The sequence below is a fragment of the Carassius gibelio genome, chromosome A11 (assembly GCF_023724105.1).
Source record: "Carassius gibelio isolate Cgi1373 ecotype wild population from Czech Republic chromosome A11, carGib1.2-hapl.c, whole genome shotgun sequence".
Classification (NCBI taxonomy): Eukaryota; Metazoa; Chordata; class Actinopteri; order Cypriniformes; family Cyprinidae; genus Carassius; species Carassius gibelio.
In genome coordinates this window covers 11934077-11948741 of record NC_068381.1, presented here as the reverse complement: position 1 = coordinate 11948741, position 14665 = coordinate 11934077, and the positions used below count along the sequence as shown (strand labels likewise).

The 14665-nt window shown below is 34.9% G+C and overlaps 2 long non-coding RNA genes across 3 annotated transcripts; one reads left to right on the top strand and one right to left on the bottom strand.

The window, feature by feature from the left end:
• Positions 1–4698: 4698 nt before the first annotated feature.
• Positions 4699–8222, top strand: LOC128022369 (uncharacterized). Of its 2 annotated transcripts, none has more exons than XR_008185904.1 (6): positions 4699–5306; positions 5987–6081; positions 6944–7071; positions 7213–7293; positions 7837–7964; positions 8085–8222. It is a non-coding gene; the product is annotated as an uncharacterized LOC128022369 (long non-coding RNA). The 2 variants fall into 2 exon arrangements; XR_008185905.1 differs by having other exon boundaries at positions 7210–7293.
• A 3513-nt stretch (positions 8223–11735) lies between these two features.
• Positions 11736–14380, bottom strand: LOC128022368 (uncharacterized). Its single transcript, XR_008185903.1, has 3 exons — positions 14059–14380; positions 13281–13375; positions 11736–12355 (listed from the first exon to the last, which is right to left on the bottom strand). It is a non-coding gene; the product is annotated as an uncharacterized LOC128022368 (long non-coding RNA).
• Between the last annotated feature and the right edge of the window lie 285 nt (positions 14381–14665).

Below are 14665 nucleotides of genomic sequence, written 5' to 3'. Positions count from 1 at the left end.
AAAAATTGTCGTTGCTCATCCAAGCCTTTCAATGGGGTAAGCGGGTGTTTGTTGTCAACAGTTCATAAGACGTGAAATAAAGTGCATGCATCTGTAATAAAACGTCCCTCACACGGCCCCCTTTAGTTAATCCATGTATTTCTAAAGATTAATATCCAGATTAAAAACGTAAAAAAAAAACATTTTTTTCACACATCTGCTGACTGTGGGATGTGGAAGATGAGCAGACAGAAGTTGATGCATCGCACGCGTATCTGGGAAATGTATACAGTAGGAGCAAAGGAAACTTACTTTACCAAAGACAGTCTCCTCTTGGCTTATACTGAAATCCTCTGACGGTTTTTCTTTACAAATTCTTGTTTTGTGCTTCTGATTTGTGACCGGCCTTTTGTTTTGTTGTCTCTCCGCATTCGTCACTAACCACTTTATTTTACATCTTCTGAACAGTTGACAACAAATGCCATTTACCCCCATTGAAAGGCTTGGAAGAGGACAATTCTTTTATAACTCTGATTGGATTCATATGAAAGAAGAAAGTCACATACACCTAGGATGCTTCAAGGGTGAGTAAAACATGGACAGATTTTAATTTTGGGGTTAACTAACCCTTTAAGGGTACGTATTACTTATCTGAGGTACTAATATGAACATTTTAGAGTTAGATAAGGTACAAAGTTGTCCCTTTAAGGGTACTGTCTCAGTGACAACTTGTTGTTGTTGTTGTTGTTGTTGTTGTTTTTGTTTAGTTTTTTTTTTCTGGCCTGAATGAATTAATATATATATATATATATATATGTGTGTGTGTGTGTGTGTGTGTGTGTGTGTGTGTGTTTGTGTGTGCATCATAGAGCACTTGTCCAGGACAATTATTCAAAGGATTTATTTTCTCAAAGGATTTGCCTTCATTCTGTCTTTGAAATGCTAATAGATGGTAATTATTAAATACAGCTAGTGGTCTGGGGCAATTTCAGAGCTCAAAGTGTGCAGGCATTCTGGCTTGGCTTGATATTACAAATAAATGTTTGGAGCACAGGTGCAAATGTCTCTCTGTACAGGTCAGTGATGAAAGGTTTGATGGATGTTATCTACACTGTTTTATCATCAAGGCTAAATTAAAAAAAAAAAAAAAAAAAAAAAAAAAAACAGAGCTTAATAGCATGAATAAATGCTGTAATTTTGCTTTGGGTATTCCAATAGTGTAATATTTTTCATAGGAACCATCTCATAATGTGTTAAGGGTCTGAAAATCTATTTGATATGATCTGAGCTTTCTGTTCTCAGTAGCATTTTCATTTTCCAGCTAATGTGAGGTAGCTGTTTGAATTAAATAAACAGAATGCAGATGGTTTCATGAGAATAAAAATTGACCTCTCCATGTTGATCATGTTTATGAAAAATAAATACTTGATTTGCTAAATTTTTTTGAGTATTTTAGGTCAGTAATTTTAGATCAGTATCATTCAGATATGTGCAGCAGCACAGTTGTTGAAGCGTCTATTTTCTAAAAGATTTCTTAGATGGAACTTTTTTTTCTTGGCAATGTGGGTTTCTTCTTGTGTCTGAATGTAGAAATCAACAGCTGCGATATGTTTTTATTTTATTTTTTTTTCTTATGTTGGTAACCACAGTTCAAATCCAGCTAGTTAAAAAAAATAATAATGAAACAATTTCTTTTTAATCCAGATGTTACCTACTTCCACAGTGCTCTTTTTTCCATTTTCTCAACTTCCTAATCTTTTGAATTGTGTTTAAAACTAAATGACAGATGATTTTTTTTTAATTGGGAAATTAGGGCTTAGGCTAAATGTCATCTGCATATTTTATCTAACGTTAAGTTGAGGTAAGAAAAAATATGACAATTAAGATTTTATCATATATATATGACTCCCCATGTCACCCACTCAGATTTCATAGTGCAGTTTTTTTTTTCTGTTTTCATTTTTTTGTTCTGAAAAACAGATTACTGTGCCAGTGTATGTGGAATGCCATCTATCAAATGAAGGCTTGATCAGGCATATCATATCATATCATATCATATCTAAATAGCACAGCAAAATTACTGGCCAAAAAAAAAAAAAAAAAGCAGCCAACAATGTAATATATTATATAATCTGCATAACTGCAATTTGTTACATGCGTAAGTGAACAACTGAACAGTTACAAATTTAAAAAAACTTGAGCTTCAGTGGAAGAACACAACAGATTAAATATCAAATGACTTAAATGACAAACTAAAATAAAAAAATATAAATACAGTGGGGAAAATGTTTACTTGATTCTTCTGTTGATTTTGTTTACCCACTTACAAAAAAAAAGGGTCTGTAATTTTTATGGTAGGTTTATTTTAATGTATAGAGACAGAATACTGACCAAAAATCCATGAAGAATAAAAAACAAAAAACACATTATATAAAGTTTATAGATTGATTTGCATTTCAGCGAGTGAAATAAGTATTTGATCCCCTACCCACCAGCAAGAATTCTGGCTCCCACATGTGGAACACAGATAAGTCCTGTCACTTTAAGAAGTTACTCCTAATGTCAGCTCATTAGGTGTAAGACATCTGTCCACACAATCTGTATCTTTCATTCCAATCACTCCCACCACCATGGACAAGACCAAAGAGCTGCCAAAAGATCTGCGCAAGGCTGGAATGGACTACAAGACCATCAGCAAGAAACTTGGTGAGAAGGAGACAACTGTCGGTGCGATAATTGGAAATGGAAGAAATACAAAACAACCATCAGTCGGCATTGGTCTGGAGCTCTGTGCAAGATCTCTTTTGATTGGTGGATCAAATACTTATATCACTCATTGAAATGCTTTTTTTTTTTTTTGGTATTCTGTCACTATATGTTACAATAAACCTACCATAAAAATGACAGACCATTGATTTTCATTTCGGTGAGAGGCGCAGGTGTCGTACATTAGCATAACTCCAGCAGCCTCTCACTGTTCCCATGGCTCTCAGCCCTGCCCCACTCGTCACACACACACACACACACACACACACACATACACATATATATTCCATCAAAAATGTAAATGACTAAAATTAAAACAGGAATAAAAAATTTAATACATAAAAGCTACACAGAAATACATAACAAACAACAAAAACTTACTTAAAATATATAAATAATATTAAAATAACTCTAGTCTGTAATTAATCTGTGAGCTAAAATCTAATTTTAAATATGTCTTATTAGGATTACATCATAGATTTAAAAAAAAAAAATCTTTGACTTTTTGTCCCGATGTCCCTATCCAAGACTATAAAGATATCTGGTGGTTGGATCTCATGAGTTAGAGTCAAGACTCAGCTACCCTAAATCTTTTTCTGTCCCCCTCACATCATCCATTCCAAACCAAGCAGCTTAACTTCTGTCAGTGTGTGCATTAAAGAGACAAGGTAGAAAGGGACCATTTGAAGCTGATACGTGTTGCTCTTGTGGGAACGCCGCCCCTTTGCAATTTAAAAAGCATAATACATATCCCTTTAATCTGTCGATATAGAGTCTTTTCTCCAGGGGAGCCTTTGATCTGAGATGCAAAGCTTTATTTCACTGTCAGTTGGTATTGTGTAATGCTGTCTGGATAGTGTGGAGTGAGATTCAGACAAGAGACATGCATTCACACACACACACACACACACACACACACACGCACAGACCAAAGTTCACACAGATGTTGGAAACTAAAACTTTTAAAAATACTCTCCCAAAATCCAAATGATAGAGTCCTATGACTTTATTTTAGAACAATATCCACCTACAATAACAAGCAATAGCATGAGTCATCAAATACTGGTCAAGTGAATTGGCACAGAATATTACAAACAGAACAGATTTCTGTTTTTATCTGCATTGTTTATTTTTATAGAAATTCAAGTGTAACATACTAACACTTAATTCAGTCGTAATTCAAGAAAAGGGCTCAGCAATATTGTGGTGTATTGTTGGACATGGTGCACTAATTTAATTATTCAACCAAAAAATGATCATTTGCTGACAATTTCCTAAGACCATCCAAAATGTAGATTTTTTTCTTTATCCAAACAGATTTAGAGAAATGGAACATCACAGCACATGCTCACCAACAGATCATCTGCAGTAAATGGGTGCCATCAGAATGAGAGTTCAAACAGCTGATAAAAGCATCATAATAATCCACAAGTAAACCACATGACTCCAGTCCGTCAATTAATGTCTTGTTCATGTTTACGAGAAACAACTCCATCAAGGCGTTATCCATCAAGGTGTCCATAATCCATAATATGCTTACTCCACAGAAAATGTCCATCCCCAATTGTCCTCTCACATCAAAACCCACGACATATTTGTTTAGAACTGTTATGTACTGATTTCACTTTTCTTGCTTTTTTGCAAGATAAATAAATATTATGGATATAGATCTGGTTTGAAGTTTAAAATGTTTATGCATTTTACTTTTATCAACTGTTTGAACACTCATTCTGACAGCACCCATTCACTGCAGAGGATCCACTGGTGAGTAAGTGCTTTAATGCTAAATTAATAAATGCTAATGTAAAACAAACTTATCTACATCTTGGATTGGCAGAGGATAGTAAATGTTGATGCTTTTGTCTGTTTTCACAGGATGCTTAACTAGATATATTATAAAATAAGAGTGATTCAGTATTGCCATTATTGCCATGTTCATTCTACTAACCTAACCAACACAGTCTCACTCTCTACTCGTCAAATGTCTGACGCATGGTCAAGTGATCTGGCGTCACTTTTTTGACGCACTGGGTATACCTTTGGCGTTATTTTTCAACGTGCAGGTTAGTCCGATAGACTTCTATAGAACTCAGCAGCGTTTAAATTTGACGTCTTGGTTCAGCACACCGCAACTACACTGAATAAATAAAAATAAATAATAGGCTACAAAAAAAATTATATATGACAGAGATCGTTTTTATCTGGCCCTCCAACTTGTTTTTAAGGGTTTAAATATTCTCGCAATCTGATATCAAAGTGATCTCTGTGCCAAAGCTTAGCGCGTTCATCAGTGGTGAGTTTAACAACACTCAACTGCAGGTAAAACAGCACTCAGCGGTGAGTTTGACCAAAGCAACGCTCAACTGCAGGGAAAACGACATAAAAAGGTGAGTTTAACAACGCTCCAAGGCGCGTGCAAGTAAGCAGTTTAACCGTTTTCTTACAACCCATTTCGCTTATCGCTTATTCATAGTTCATCATCTCTATGAAATCACGTTCAAGAAGTCTCATTCAGCACACATCGCGATACTTGCCATCAGTTTCCATGTGCCACAGGGTCGGTGAGTAGATATAATTACGCTCTTTTAATGCCTGTTATAAAATGTATTCTGTCTTTATTAATCAGATTAGCGCCATATTGTTTACTCGCTGTATTATATCAGTCATCCGCGGCTGTTTTTGAGTTTCATTGCGTTTAACTAAATGAACACACCTGCTAACTAGTGTGATTAAACCCTGTCGGTCACGTGACGTGCCATAGACTTTCAATATATTCATTTCATGTCAAAGATGTAAATTTGTAGTAAAATCATGGTAACCACGACACGTACAATAGCAACAAATTAAATTTGAAGTTAAAACCCAGGAACGGGACATTTACCATGTTTTTGCCACAGTAACTGTAGTTCTACTATGGTATATTAATAACCAATACAACAATACAATAATCATCAAACTAACTTTGGTTGTACAACTGTAATGGTCGTTTTTGATGTGCTTTTATATGACAGATATCACACATTTACTGTACCATGCTTTTGATACCTTTTTATGTAAATCCAAAAAAAGTAAATAAATAAAAGGAAACATTTTTCCCTTCCTGCAGTTCATTCATATCAGTTTATATTTTAAATATTTTGCTCACAAAACATTATTAAAATTCTGTTTATAGTTCTATTTTATTGTACCCCTCTCCCTTTCTTATTTTTATTATTTATGTATTTTTTTTGTTGTTGAAAAGATGTAAAGGAAGCAGTCATCCCTGTGGTGTTTGTGGAGAGGTTTTCCTTCAGAAATGGAGAAGACTGAAAGCTGCGGAGGCAGACATTTGCAGCAGTAAGTCTGTGTTGTTTTTACCTTTTTATCAAACTGCTGTTATAAATTGCACACCATTTGTTGTTTCTTAAACTTTTGCACTGTCCAAATACCCACACTTGCCATCTTTGCACTTGACCAATCGATTATTTATTTGACGTCTTTCCTATGTTTAGGCCAAGTGTTCGAGTGAGCATGATGACCACAAGTGTGTGTCGAACTTTTCATCACCTGATGACAGTGGTTCCCAATCCTGATCCTGGAGAACCCCAGCACTGCACGGTTTTGGCGTCTCTCTTATCTGCCTTGGAGTCTTCACTGATGAGCTGATGAGTTGAATCAGGTGTGTTTGATCAGGGAGACATCTCAAATGTGCAGTGTTGGGCTTCTCCAGGACCAGGATTGGGAGCCACTGCCTTATGGGACACACTTAAGTGTTTACAGAGATTTTTAGTTTGATCATTCAACTTTGCATTTTAAAATAAATTAATTGAAAAATTATTTTCAATATCTAATTATTACTATTATTATTATTATTATTATTAATATTTTACATACATTGTAAAGGTTTCCGTGACCCCTTGTGAGATCTCGACAAAAGGTCTCACAATTTATTCCAAAAATTGATGCATGATGGGATACACTAAGCCTGGTATAGAGCTCCGGAGCGGTATTGGAGATAATGTGGGTTTAGTGTTCATTAAGGGCACTGCGCTTTGGCATTATTAAGACTTGCGCACTACTGATAACAGTCCTGTTAGCTTGTAATAATTTTTTTTAATATATATATGAATATAGCTGTATAATTACACACACACATACGCACAGTAATGTATAAGATGCATGTAATGTAGTAATATTTTTCTTTCTTTCTGTCTTACAGGATTGTTTGCAGATAATGCTGTTCAAGCTCAACAGCTCTTTTAAGAGCCAACCCTCACAAACCTTCCTAAAAACTAAAAGAGCTGTTACTGAGTCTCAGCGAATTTTGCCATGATCAGCTCTTCCCAGGTACATTTGTTTAAAATATTTCTGAATCAACATTTACTCATCAAATGCTCTGGTCTGAATCTTATTTTAAATTAACTTAATTATATGTTTAATGAGCAATGTTAATTGCACACAGAGTAAGATTATCTTGTTTTTCAGAAGAGAAGGAAGACCAAGGAAATGATTTGCTCATGAGGAATGAAGACGGCCATCTTAAGCCCAAACAAAGACAGAAGTCCTCTGGTATGTGTGTGTTGAAGCAATGCTGTGCAATGCTGTGTTATGTGTTACAGCACTTTATGATTTTATCTCACAGGACCGTTCATCTCAGCCGTAATTTATTCTTTCTATGTTTTTATTCTTAATAAAAAAAAAATTATATACAGCTATTACAATTAAATCATGTAGGCAAAGTGTGACCCGAATATTTTTAAACTTTAAGTAAAAAAAAAAAAAAAAAACACCAACTGTTTGTCTTAAATAAAAGAATACAAGTTTTATGTAAGTGGTTTACATTATTTCATTGTTTCATAAATGTTGTATTATAAATTGTGGATTGATAGTTGATTGGTTTGAAGCCAGGCCTTACACTAAAACACATTTGTGAGAGAAGTCAGGAACTTTGAAGATAGATTAGAGAGGGGAAAAAAGACACATTTACTGCAACAATAGATGAATTATAGAGGCAAAAAATTCTGTCACATGCTAAGGGGTGTCTCATGGGCAAGTCCTTTGCCTTAATTCTTGCAGAATGAAATTTTTATTGCAGTATTTTAATTTGTACAGATGATCTCATCAGCCAAATGGGGGGTTTTGACCAAGTGATGCTCTTGAAAGGACTGAAAGAAGAGGATGTGGTAAATTGTCTTCAGAGAAAAACCTTCTCAAAAGGTCTTAAAACAGCTTGAAGAATGGTAAGTGTACAGTACTACAAGGGTCATAGTTGCTCACCCTGCTAAAATCACACAGAACATAAGCTGAGCTCTCTGTCCATTAAACAACTTCATCTGTATTGTGTGTTTCACTTTGACCAGGTCTGGGATCTTAGGACTGAGAGATCCTCTGGCTGAGAAAAGGCTACACCACACCAGTGCTGGATATCAACCACAAACTGTTTCCAGACACGAGAGAAGAAGAACACGATGGGGAGATGAAACCAGTTTAGATTAGAGTTGTTCCGATTCCGATACTAGTATCGGAAATATCTCCGATACCACAACAAATTCTGGCATCGGCATCGGCGAGTACATGAACCCATATACCGATCCGATACCATTTTCTTAAAAAAGACCTAGTTATGACCGCAAGCTTTGCCTAACCGCTGCACGGTTCTTCTTCGCTGCTCAAAATGCATTGAAAACACAGGAAGTTGTGCTGTGTTGCCACAAGCAACCCCTGTTTAGAGCAGCGAAGAAGAAATGAAAACGCGTTAGCAGCCCTTATCTATATATGACTGGATCACTCATCACATTCTAAACTGCCAAAAGACAGTGAAGCCGCTACTATATTATAGATCAGTGGTTAGCAGTATGTCTCTGTAGTACCGGTAGTTACAGACTCTCGAGTATATTCAGTACCGGCAACTGCGTTCAGTCGCTTCCGTGTAAGTCAAAACGCAGGGCTCCAGACAGTAGCCGAATATATACTAGTGTCTGTGAATATTAAACTGCAAAATACTATTTAAATATTACTCCCGCAAAATCTACATCTCTGTGGGTGACTGGCACAGATGCGCGAGAGCTCGCTGTTTTGTAGTCTCTGCTGTGTGTCATGAGGACACGAACGCATAAACCGTCACTTCATGAGAATTTACCGTTTCATTTGAGAATACTGTCATATCATAAACACAGACACTCAAAGATCTTCATGGCAGCCCATTAAAATAAATGTTTGGTTTACATGAGTAAATTGACAATATATAAAGCTACTGTTGTAGCCTACAGTAATAATAATACATCTCTATAATAATAATAATTATGCCTAGATGGTTGCTTGTTTTTTACTTGTTTTTTACTTGTTAGAGATTATCTGATTAATAGATCTTTTTTTATATTCCTAGACTTATTTGTTGCAGTTTTTTTATACAGTTATATTGTAAAACTTAAATACCTTTTTTAGTTTGCGGTGTTAGATTTTTGGCTGCATTTGAAGTTCTTTTTTGCATAAGAAAATAAATAATACTGTCAAATTCATGTTAGATAATAAAAATACTGTAATAAATACAGTAGTTCACCATGTATTTGTTCATGTTTTATTGAGGGATCTGTCTGAAGCACACCATAAAAAAATTCTAGCAATTTACACAGGGCTAGTAGTATATACAGCTGTATATACAGATATACACCCAGGTATCGGATCAGTACTCGGTATCGGCCGATACCCTGAGCCCAGGTATCGGAATCGGTATCGGGAAGAGAAAAAGGGTATCGGAACATCTCTAGTTTAGATGTGATGATGGGAATCATTATTTTCTGGAACAGTATCACATGTCTTAAATGTATCACATGATCTGTATCACAGTTGACTGGATGGATTATTTTTACTTTTAAGGACATTTCATCACTCATCTGTGTGAACTGATTAATTTATGATATTAATGAATTTTTGATCCTTTATTATTTTCCTTGAACTGTGTTTGTCTTGAAGCTACTTTATCAACTTCATAGTCTATGCTTCAATAAAATTAATATGGTGAATATTGTGTGTTGAAAATTCTTGGTAAATTCATAATTTTACTAGATACTGTAGGCTACTATGGGTTTATTCTACACTTGAAAAACTACATATTAATTACCAGGATTATTTTTTGCTTAAACATTAATGACACCTGGAACAACAATACACCAGAAAGTTAGTATTGTATATATTTAATCACAAATATGCCTATATATATATATATATATATATATATATATATATATATATATATAAAGGGATTTACTAGATGAATTATTTTGAAAAGCCATTTACTTTATAGTTACAAACACTTGAGGGATAACTGAGAATGTAGCAGGAATGATCAACATGGATCTTGTACTGCATTAAATCCAAGAGCACGCACATTACTGATGTTCAGCATCTGAGGACCCAGATAAGGGGATGAGGAGGACATTTTTACACTGATTGTTGCTAATTAGTTAATATATATAGTATTCTGAGTACTCCATGAATTATTCCTTGTGGAATAGTGAAGTATCACAATGTGTATAAATTGTCCTTGATTATTGCTTAACAGTGGGGAATAGATAATGGCATGTTGTTGCAGGTTTATCCATTATATTTATTACTGTTAACTTCAAAAATAAAATAAATAATCTATAATTTTTATTATTAAATCATTTCTTTCTAATTTTGCCATGTTTCATCAGATGGCCTCACCATGTCCTGTCAAAAGCTTTACTGCTCATGACATAAGAATAAGAAAAGGTTAGTCTATGAAAACTGTCAGATATAAATGTGACTCAGCTCAGTTTGTTGTCCATTATGAGGAGAATACATACATGTAGGTTTTACTGCCCTTCTACCCCCAGGGGCCCAGTAGCACCCCCCGGAAGAGCCAAAAACTGTACATTTGAAATGGCTGTAAATCAGAGTCCAATTAATGAATCAAAGAGAAAACCAGAAGAATTTTTACTTATGCTATGCTGATAAAATAATGTTGGGCACAGTTTTCAGAAATTAATGGAAATGTTTCATAAAGCCATTTTACATATTGCTCCCTCTAAAATACCAAATTTCACTCTGTCTTTCAATTATATCATAGAGGTTTGCACAATGAAACTATTCATATATCCAGTTTTCCATTAAATATATTATTTATTTCATTTCGTCAATAAAACGATTTAAACTACATTACCCACAAGCCTCCGTCGTTCTATATATGGAAAGGCGAAACTAGGGGCTGTTTTTTGTAGTTCATCGAAGTTATGATTAGGGTTAGGGTTAGGAACTCGCTAAAGAGGTAATTTTCCTCAACATAGCAACCCTTAATTGTTGACTTAATATATTACTAATGTGATAATAGTAGCAAAACGTTCTTTTGTAACACGATGCGCTGTTTAGTATGGGTTAAAGGATAGTCCAACCACAGACAACCCTGCGATGACAAGGGACATTGACAGCCAATGATATCAAAGCTGAGCAGCGGCGTCACGCTTCCTTATCCATTTATGACCGATGACTTTCGTTTTTCGGCTGAAGGGATAGATTGGTTAACAATCAATAACATTTGCTACCTATTAGATTGTGTTTTATTAACGTCTACACCTTCCTCCAACAATAATGCAAATGCGCTAATTATTGTTTTCAGCTTGACAAAAATTGGGCAATATTGATGAGCACATGGCCAGCATTCGCAGTTCTATCGAACCGATTCCTCTCATTAAATCTTTTTTTTTTTTTCTAAGACAGGTGCATTTTCTAATCAAATGATTAGCTTGTAACATTTAAATTGCATGTTATGTTTTGTTTTAAATCTATAAAAATTATTCACTTTTGTTTTTCTGTGATTTGCCATTCTTTACCAATTGAAATCTAGCAATAAAAAGAGTTAAAAAAACTGATTCAGACAAATTGCCCATATAACTGCACTGCATCCTCTGTCAATAAGTTGTTTTTGCCACTATGAAGAATAAAAATTCTTTGCAAATACTTTTATTTAAAAAAAAAAGTAAATACAGATAGTCTTTCAGAGAACACTGAAGAATTTATTTGACCAAAAAGTGATACAACACACTGTTTCAAACTCAGAAAATAAAGACCATGAAGACATGCATGTCAAGTGTGCAATATCATCTATAAACCTCCATCAGCACAGCATCAAATAAACACTGATTGTCCGAACAAAGGAAGAAAGATAACGTTCAGGAAAACAAACACCTGCTACATAAAAATGCAGAAATAAAACTGACAATAACATCATTCACTTCATGACTGGAACTAGGGGATGGCTGTGCATGAATACGTCCTTTACGAAAACTCCTGATGAGAACTGATGTTTGTTTTTTTATGATAAAAGCACCAGAAGTAAAGTTTACTGTATGAAGCTTGAAAAAGAGAACACAATGCTTTATCAATATAAAAATACTATTTTCAACCATTGTTTTGATCACTGGTTCTGTATACAATATATGGGTTGCTGGAAGGTCACAATGTATTCATTATAAGCTTAGAACTAAAACAAAACTGCACTGCAAAGTCTAAACACTAATCAAGGGAGCATTTCTGTGTGTGTTGGGAAGATAAAGAGTTAAAGAGGTGAGTCCTTGTGCATGATCGAGAAGAACATCATTATCTGCGAACAATCCTGAAAGACAGAACGGAAGGAAATATTATTACATGCTACTTTTAGACCATAAAACCAGCCTCTGTAAAGATGCTGTATAATTATATATTAAATGCATCTATTATTAAAAGCTAGTCAATAATAGCAAGCTATATTCATATGAATTATAAAAAAATATATTACATGCTTAAAGGAATGTTATCAGTAGTGTAATTGATCTGCTCACGGAAACCTTTCCAATGTATGTGAAATATTATTAATAATAATAATAATAATAATAATTAGATACTGAGAATAATTTGGTAGTAAAACAAAGTGTTGCATGTTTTCTTGGTGTACAGAAAAGTATATTTATTTTGTACATCATTTGCAACTGCTTTTTTTTCACTTAATTAGAAGCCCCCAAAATTAAATTGTCCTCTGTAATAGGGACTAATGAAAAGAGAATTAGAATTTATTTTAAAATGCAAAGTTGAATAATAATCAAAAAAAAAAAAAAAAATCTCTGTAAACACTTAAGTGTGTCCCATAAGGCAGTGGCTCCCAATCCTGGTCCTGGAGAAGCCCAACACTGCACATTTGAGATGTCTCCCTTATCAAACACACCTGATTCAACTCATCAGCTCATCAGTGAAGACTCCAAGACCTCAAAAGTGTGTTTGTGAGATAAGAGAGACACCAAAACCGTGCAGTGCTGGGGTTCTCCAGGATCAGGATTGGGAACCACTGTCATCAGGTGATGAAAAGTTCGACACACACTTGTGGTCATCATGCTCACTCGAACACTTGGCCTAAACATAGGAAAGACGTCAAATAAATAATCGATTGGTCAAGTGCAAAGATGGCAAGTGTGGGTATTTGGACAGTGCAAAAGTTTAAGAAACAACAAATGGTGTGCAATTTATAACAGCAGTTTGATAAAAAGGTAAAAACAACACAGACTTACTGCTGCAAATGTCTGCCTCCGCAGCTTTCAGTCTTCTCCATTTCTGAAGGAAAACCTCTCCACAAACACCACAGGGATGACTGCTTCCTTTACATCTTTTCAACAAAAAAAAAAAATACATAAATAATAAAAATAAGAAAGGAGGAGGGGGGTAAAATAAAATAGAATTATAAACAGAATTTTAATAATGTTTTGTGAGCAAAATATTTAAAATATAAACTGATATGAATGAACTGCAGGAAGGGAAAAATGTGTCCTTTCATTTATTTACTTTTTTTGGATTTACATAAAAATGTATCAAAAGCATGGTACAGTAAATGTGTGATATCTGTCATATAAAAGCACATCAAAAACGACAATTACAGTTGTACAACCATAGTTAGTTTGATGATTATTTTATTGTTGTATTGATTATTAATATACCATAGTAGAACTACAGTTACTGAGGAAAAAACATGGTAAATGTCCCGTTCCTGGATTTTAACTTGAAATTTAATTTGTTGCTATTGTACATGCCGTGGTTACCATGATTTTACTACAAATTTACATCTTTGACATGAAATGAATATATTGAAAGTCTATGGCACGTCACGTGACCGACAGGGTTTAATCACACTAGTTAGCAGGTGTGTTCATTTAGTTAAACGCAATGAAACTCAAAGACAGCCGAGGATGACTGATATAATACAGCGAGTAAACAATATGGCGCTAATCTGATTAATAAAGACAGAATACATTTTATAACAGGCATTAAAAGAGCGTAATTATATCTACTCACCGACCCTGTGGCACATGGAAACTGATGGCAAGTATCGCGATGTGTGCTGAATGAGACTTCTTGAACGTGATTTCATAGAGATGATGAACTATGAATAAGCGATAAGCGAGAATGGTGTGTAAGAAAACGGTTAAACTGCTTACTTGCACGCGCCTTGGAGCGTTGTTAAACTCACCTTTTTATGCCGTTTTCCCTGCAGTTGAGTGTTGCTTTGGTCAAACTCACCGATGAATGCTGTTTTACCTGCAGTTGAGTGTTGTTAAACTCACCACTGATGAACGCGCTAAGCTTTGGCACAGAGATCACTTTGATATCAGATTGCGAGAATATTTAAACCTCAAAAACAAGTTGGAGGGCCAGATAAAAACGATCTCTGTCATATATATATTTTTTGTAGCCTATTATTTATTTTTATTTATTCAGTGTAGTTGCGGTGTGCTGAACCAAGACGTCAAATTTAAACGCTGCTGAGTTCTATAGAAGTCTATCGGACTAACCTGCACGTTGAAAAATAACGCCAAAGGTATACCCAGTGCGTCAAAAAAGTGACGCCAGATCACTTGACCATGCGTCAGACATTCGACGAGTAGAGAGTGAGACTGTGTTT